General features: G+C 32.8%; 1 pseudogene; it reads left to right on the top strand.

The window, feature by feature from the left end:
* The first annotated feature begins 325 nt into the window (after positions 1–325).
* Positions 326–1,953, top strand: LOC120083250 (annotated as a pseudogene).
* The last annotated feature ends 6,017 nt before the right edge of the window (positions 1,954–7,970 follow it).

Here is a 7,970-nt window from a genome sequence, read left to right as displayed (position 1 = left end):
TGGTTAAGAATTCAACCATTTTACTGAAAAAAAAAAAAGCAAACTATTGTAAGAAATTTAAAGGAAATAGGCTTAATTTTTAAAATAAAAAATAAAAAATCAAAATGATTACTAAATTGGGCCTTAATTTTCAAAACTTGGTTTAAAATTTGAAAATATTAGTAGAAAATTAATAATAAAGCATTGAAAAGACAGGAGTAAATTTGAATTAAGACCTTTCATATGCATGAATCCTTAATTCTTAAACACTACAAACCACGAAATCAAATACCATTTCAAGCCTAAAGATTGAGTTAGATATAGATGTTTTAAGATCAAAGACTCTTGAGATAATAATGGACCCTTCGCCCCAGATTCTGACACACTCGTAAGATAGAATTGATCAATCCTACTATAACGTTAAAGAAACACACCAACTCAATGTATCATAATGTAGGTAGCAATAATATTAACAAGTTTATAGTTTTTTAAAGGAAAAATTTACCTTTAGAATCTTAAATTTTTAGGTATAGATTCATTTTGTCCATAAGTTTAAGTAAAAAAAATTTAGAGACCAAATAAAATCTGAAGACTAAATTTTTTTTCTTTAATGTTGTTCTTTAAATTTTGGCCCATTCAATCAGTCTCGTCCACCACACCCTGCCTCTTTCTCCACACAACTCCGCCGCATAGCTGCCATGGCCAACGACGATCCCCAAAAACTTCCATTGAAATTCCGCCTCCTCCTCCACCTCCGCTCCTTCGCCTCCGACAAATGTTGCCGCCCCAACATGTCCGTAAATCGCTCTCTCATGTCCCTTTTCGAGCCCAAAGTCTCCCCCTCCTCTGCCCCTCGCGACGGCGTCTTCACTCGCGACACCGCCATCGATCCCTCTCGCAACCTATGGTTTCGCCTCTTCGTCCCTTCCCCCACTCTCGACGACCTCCCCATGCCCGTCCTCATCTACTTTCACGGCGGTGGATTCGTCTTCTTCTCCCCTGATTTCTTTCCCTTCGATATTCTCTGTCGCAAACTCGCTCGCGATCTCCAAGCGATCGTTGTATCTGTCAATTACCGCCTCTCTCCCGAGTATCGCTATCCTTCTCAGTACGAAGACGGATTTGACGCTTTGAAATTCATCGACGAATTGGATTCTAGCGCTTTTCCGGAGAAATCTGATTTCGACCGCTGTTTTATTGCTGGTGATAGCGCAGGCGGAAACCTAGCGCACCATGTCGTCGTCAGATCCAGCGATTACGACTTCAAGAAGGTGAAGATCAGAGGCTTGATCGCGATTCAACCGTTCTTCGGTGGCGAGGAGCGAACCGAATCGGAGATCCGATTCGCAAAGTCGCCGACGTTGAATTTGGAACGGGCGGATTGGTACTGGAAGGCGTTTTTGCCTGATGGATCGAACAGAAACCATCCGGCGGCCCACGTATTTGGATCGGACGGTGTAAACATTTCGGCTGTGAGGTTCACGGCGACGCTTCTGATCGTGGGAGGATCAGATCAGTTGCGAGATTGGGATAGAAAATACTATGAGTGGCTGAAGAACGCCGGAAAAGAAGTGGAATTAGTGGAATATCCGAACGCGATTCATGGATTTTATACGATTTCTGAACTGCCGGAAACTTCGTTGCTGATTAAAGATGCTAAGAATTTCATTGAGAAAAGAGGAGCAATGTAAATCATGAACTGAATTCGACCTTCCATTGTGACGATGATGATTCTTGTTCTTCTTCTTCATCTTCTATTTTTCTGCAAAAAGGAAGAGACTGCAGTATCCAGATCCACCTTCAGGTTAAAGAAGATGAAAAAGAAAGTTGAAATAACATTTTGGCCCTCCACTTTGTGATTTGTTCATCTTTAGTAACGCCTAATTTTAGTATTTATGCTCTTCATAGATCATTACTTACTTTACTTCTCAAAATCCTTTTATTTTCGCTTATCCTATTCGGTAGAGATTTTCACATAGTCGGACTGGATCCGAATGACTTCTCTTCCCCATCTTTGCTCTCCATTTAATTTTTTCGCTAAATTTATATTCTTTATGGAAAATTGGTGGGAATTGGATTTCCCCCGAATAATTTTTCAAATTATTTTCAAATATAAGAATATATAGCAAAATGTGTTATTAGTATAGAATATTAATGAATAATGATATTTTGTTACATTTTAAAATATTTTTAGTAATTTTTTTTTTATTTAAAACAATGGTCCTAATTTTTTTTGTCTTTCTTATTTTATTTTTTAAAAAATTAATCGATGGGATTGGAAAAGTTTGTTTTTTTTTTAAAAGCTATCCTTGTCATTCTTTTTTGGATTGGAAATTTTGTTTGTTTTTTAAAAAAGGTAACAAAAACTTGAATTAATTTAAATATAATATCTATATAATACTATTAAAACATAACATTAAATTATTAATTAGAAGTTTAGCCATATTTTTTTCTCTCACATCCTTCCCCATTTCCCACCCATTAGGAGCGAGTTTGCACAGGAAAATGGACATTAAAAATTAATCTTCCATTGATGTCACACAACATTATCGTGCCAGGACGTATCTCCTATCATTAATAAGTAAAGTCCTAATGCGATATTCATTTCAATTGCATTTAAAAAAAAAAAAAAAGAAATCAACCATAATGTTTTTAAATCAAATGTTGAGCAACTAAAAACAAAAATCGTATAAAGGCTCGATCATTTTGTGATGGGTGAGACATTCCTAATATAATAATAGGGTGGTGCAATGCCCTTTGACGTAAGCTTAATGATAGTTTTTATTGATGTTTTAGGATTGCGTCATCTAACATTAAACTTGTCAGATGAATCGAGTCATTCGTACAAAAGTTTCCAAATTTATACTCTAGATATAAGATTTATTGAATATAAACTAAAATTAGATGTTTGACCTTGACATGTCTCCAAATTTAAATTATCGGGACGAAATGGTATCTCAGAAGAAAAAAAAAAAAAAACTATATTACAATGAAACTTAGTTTTATGTCTAATAGATGAATTGATTTTTAAATGTTTAAATATATTACTTATAAAATATAAAATTATAATTTAAAATGTCTACTATAATTTTTAAAGTTTGTGGAACTCACAGAATTAGAGACAAAGTTGAATAGAACAAAAACAAATGAAATGTGTTCTTTTTGGAATTATTTTAAGTCGAAGGTGATTGATTTCTAAAGTGGAATTGGATCTTCAAGTGTGAAGATTTTGTTCATTTTCTTCTAAAAGCAGCTTGCAATTCCAATATCGATTAAAAAAAGGACTACAATGAAAAAGGGCTAAAAAAGGGTTTCTTTTAGTAATTATTTTAAGGTGAAGATGATTTGTAAGTGGGATTGTGAGAACAAGCATTATTAGAAAAGGGAAAAAGAATGGTATAATTTAATATAAATATAATCAGCCGCCTATTTATTTATTTTTTTATTTTAGGCTTTACACTCTAATTATTGGGGGATATTGTCCACAATTATGTCATGCACGTGGTTTAAAATATTTTATTACATGAATTTTTACTATAAAATTTAAATTTTGATGGAATATTCTTCGATTTTAATTAATAAATATTTGACAAGAAATGAAGTTATTCGCACGAGGTTTTAGAAAAAACTTACTTAATGGAATTTGAACTTTTGTATTTGTATTAATTTTAATATAGCAAGTACAATCTCTAATACGTAATCCTTTGATACTTTTAAAATAAACTTTAATCTTTAAGCTGATTGATCTTATCGACCTTTGGACTTATTTATCTTCTTGAATGATCGGTCTTTTGGCTTGATGATCTTCTTGGATGATCGATCTTTAAGCTTATTGATCTTCTTGGATGACCAGCCTTTGGGTTTGATGATCTTCTTGGAGGATCAGTATTCGCACAAGGCTTCTGGAGAAATGTATTTCGTGGAGTTGAACTTGTGTTGATGTGGTTCAATCTCTAGTACTTCATCCTCTTATTCTCTCTCGGTTGAATGCATATGCTCTTAATATATGAAAGCAGAATATGTAGATGTTCTTGAAGTTGGAGTCTTGGAAGAATTTTTGTATCTTCAAAGGACTTCGGTCTTCAAGTGTGGTCAGCTTCAGGAATCAAAGAGTCTTCTGATTGTAGAGAATTTTTTCTGGACTCTCTAGAGTCTAAAATTTCTTATCCTCACAAATGAAGATAACTCATTTAGCTATAAAATTCTCAGGTGGGCTTCATAGGCTTAGTTGGTTTATAGACCTGGCCCTTGAGCCCAACTAATTAGATTTGGGCCTTATTTGACGTTTGGATCAAATTAAGTCTAATTTTTTTTTGGCTCAATTGTACTTTAGCTCAAATAATAATATCGAATTGGACCAAATTAATTCTAATCATTCCAACGGTCATGAAGGAAACATATGGCATCATCGAATTTCGCCAATTTATGTCTTTAACTTCAATTTGGGACACATGTCAACTTCTAATTAGTCTCAAATTCAATTATTTGGAATTTCTTCATTAATTTTGTAAATGACGTGACAATTTGCGATTGGTCAAAATTTCTGATTCAACAAATGCCAATTTTCAAAATTTATGTGCATATATGGATGGATGAATCTCGAAAAATATAAAGTTGGAATCGAGATTCAAATATATTTATTCTTGAATTTGACCTTAATTGAATTGTCAATCAAATTATGAATTTAGTACCTAAGTTTAATCGATAAACATTGATATATGACCAAATTTTAATTTGAAAGTTAAACTTATTTGAATTTGAAATAAAATATGGAATGCGGCCAAATTTTATTTTGAGATAAATTTGACACTTTATCTAGTTTAATTTTGCTTTGATAATAGAAGTTGAACAATTTGAATTTAGGATAAAATTTGAAATATGGAATATGGGATAAACATGGAATATGGTCAAATTTTAACTTTCACAATTTTCTCAAAGTTGAACAATTTGAATTTAGGATAAAATTTGAAATATGACCAAATTTTAATTTGAAATAAATTTGAAAATTTTCACTCAATTTGATTTGAATTGAGGATAAAAACTAAATTTGTCTTGAATATGAGATTAAATTTGTAATATGACCAAAATTTAATTTGAGATGAATTTGAGATAAAATTTGGAATATGTCCAAATTTAAAATATATGCAAATGGATTTTGATATCATTTGAGCTAATTCATTCAAACCCACCAAGAATCTTAAATTCAAATTTAAAAGATAAGATATTTTAATTCAAATCTCATCAAAATATTTTAAAGAGATAAGATTTTAGTAAAAAATCCAAATTAAATTAGGAATTTGAATCCATCTTGACCTCTATAAATAGGATTAACCACATACATCTTTTTCATTATCATCTTCCACTATTCTCCTCTTCCTTTTCTTCCATCTCCTTTTTTTCCTCTTTTTTTCCTTCTTCCTTTCTTCTTCCTTTTTTTTTTTTTTTNTCTTCCTTTCTTCTTCCTTTTTTTTTTTTTTTTTCTTTTTTCTTCTTCTTTCTTTTTTTCAACGTATTTTTCTTTTTCTTTTTTCTTTTTTTCTTTTTTCTTTTCTTTTTCCTTTTTTTCTTTCTTCTTTTTCTAATCATATTTATCTATTTATTTATTTTTAAGAATCATATTTTTTGTATACCCCTGGTGGATATATCTTTGAATATTTGACATGTTTCCCCCTGTAATGAGATCGTCACCAAAGTTGCTCACAATCGATTAGACTCTAGATACAACCCCTATGTGGGTGATTATATGGCCTACTCCACAAACAATGATTTGACTTTTGCTAGACACAACCTTTATGTGAGTGATTGTGTAGCCTATAGAGGTGATTGTGTAGCCTGCAGGGGTGGTCGCCAGCTTCGCCAATAATGATCTGATTTCTGCTAGACATAACCCTTATGTGGGTGACTGTGTAGCTTGTAGAGGTGGTCACTAGCTTCATTAACAACAATCTGGCTCTTGTTAGATACACCCTGAAAGAGTTAAATAATATGCAGCAGAAGTATCAGGGATCCATAAACATTCAAATTCACTAATTTTGGCAGAAACTAAAGCATGATTTTCTAAAAAGAAGGTTTTAAGATCATACATTTGATGAACTCTCCAAGAAACCGAGTGTACAACAGCAGTATTCACTTGATATCACTGTGAACCACCTCAAAACCTTCCCTACTATCCTCTTGGAGCTTTAGACAGAGTTGTGGGACTCAAGAGCAACTTGAAAAAGTGAAGAACAATGAAGAACACTCACTGCCGGACAAGAAGAATAGTTTCTTCTCACAAAAGTTTTTCTCTAAAAAATTTTGCATTCCTTCTTCTCAAATGACTCCAATCTTCTTTATATATTGTAGATGAACATGCAAAGAAGTGAAGTGCAATCAATCAAGAGAAGATAATGGCCTTTTGTGTGAGCATGAAGATGAAGGTAATGGAAAAAATTCAATCTCCATTTTGTACACCATGCAAAAACGATTTTTACTTTTCTTTTTAAAACATAAAATGATTTCAAAACCATTTTAATTGAAAAAAATGATTTTCTTAAATTAATTTCATAAATTATTTTAAAATATTAATTAATTTAATATCAAATATTAAATTAATTTTTGCATAATAATCATCTTCATATATTTAAATCATATTTAAATATATATATATATTCTCTAGTTTTGTTTAATTTGAACGTTTCAAATTAATTTCTCAAACTACCCTAAAGCTTATCTATTTACGAGCTAGTAGGGGGACCTCGCGGACCTACAGATCATGGCTCCAATGATTCGTGATTAATCAACTAAACTCATTAATCCGATCTAATCCCCGTACGTTAACTAATGGGACACCTCACTATAGCCCATAGTTGAACTCTCCTCTCTTGCAAGGCTATGTCCCCAGCTATTCATCTGGTTTTATCCCAAAATGGTAAGCTTATTAAGCAGTACTGTTGGACTACTCTCACCATTTGCAAATTAAAGGATAATCCCGAACAAACAGGAGTTCATAGCAAGCTCAGGATTAAGATCGAGTTAACCTAGGTTATATAATAAATGAAATAATCAGTTTTAATAGTAAACGGTCGTTATAAAGAAAAGTGACTATTTTCGTAGTCCAGTCTATATGCAAACTCATTGCATAGGATGCTCCCACTCTCATGTCTCAACATGAACGATTTGTGGATCACATCGTTTGTAGCACCTTACAACTTTTTGTAACAACTACAGAGTGGGCCACATCCAATAGTGTTACCAGAATGAGATACCCAATTTCATCCATATAATTATTAGACCATTTAGGCTATATACTGTCAACTTGATCCTGTTTATATCATTACATAAAGTTACAACATTCAGACTATAGCCAAGGATGCATTTATTGGATTTTCATAATAAGATGCAAAATCAAAAAGTCATTGTTATTGATAAAATAGAATGTTTAACACGAACTACAAGTTCTAGGACATTCCCAACACATCCGCATATGGTTGATTATGTAGCTTGTAGGGGTTGTCGTCAGCTTTCTAATAACGATTTGGCTCTTGGTAAACACAACCTCTATATGGGTGACTGTGTAGCCTACAAGGGTGGACGCTACCTCTACTAAAAACGATTTGATTCCTGTTAAACACAACCCCTATGTGGGTGACTGTGTAGCCTGTAGGAGTGGTCGCCAGCTTCGCCAACAACAATCTGACTCCTTCTAGACATATCCCCTATATGGGCGACTGTGTAGCCTACAGGGGTGGTCACCAGCTCTGTTGTATTTATTATATATTTATTCATTTAAGCAATTTATTACTTTCATTCTTTTCTTCTTCCTTTTTTTTTTTAACATGGAAAGTGACCTTTTATTTGGGAAAAGAATAGATCAAACGATAATTCGGGCCTTTGATTCTGGTGTTCCTTCTGTAGGCATGATTTTAAACTATGACCAAAGATTTATTGGTTTTGGCTTGAGTCCTTGACTTAAGTGTTTCATTGGTTTCAAGCTCATTGCTCTACCGACT

Source organism: Benincasa hispida, chromosome 8 (assembly GCF_009727055.1).
Source record: "Benincasa hispida cultivar B227 chromosome 8, ASM972705v1, whole genome shotgun sequence".
Classification (NCBI taxonomy): Eukaryota; Viridiplantae; Streptophyta; class Magnoliopsida; order Cucurbitales; family Cucurbitaceae; genus Benincasa; species Benincasa hispida.
The sequence above is the reverse complement of the archived record's forward strand: the minus strand, read 5'-3'. Positions and strand labels throughout refer to the sequence as shown.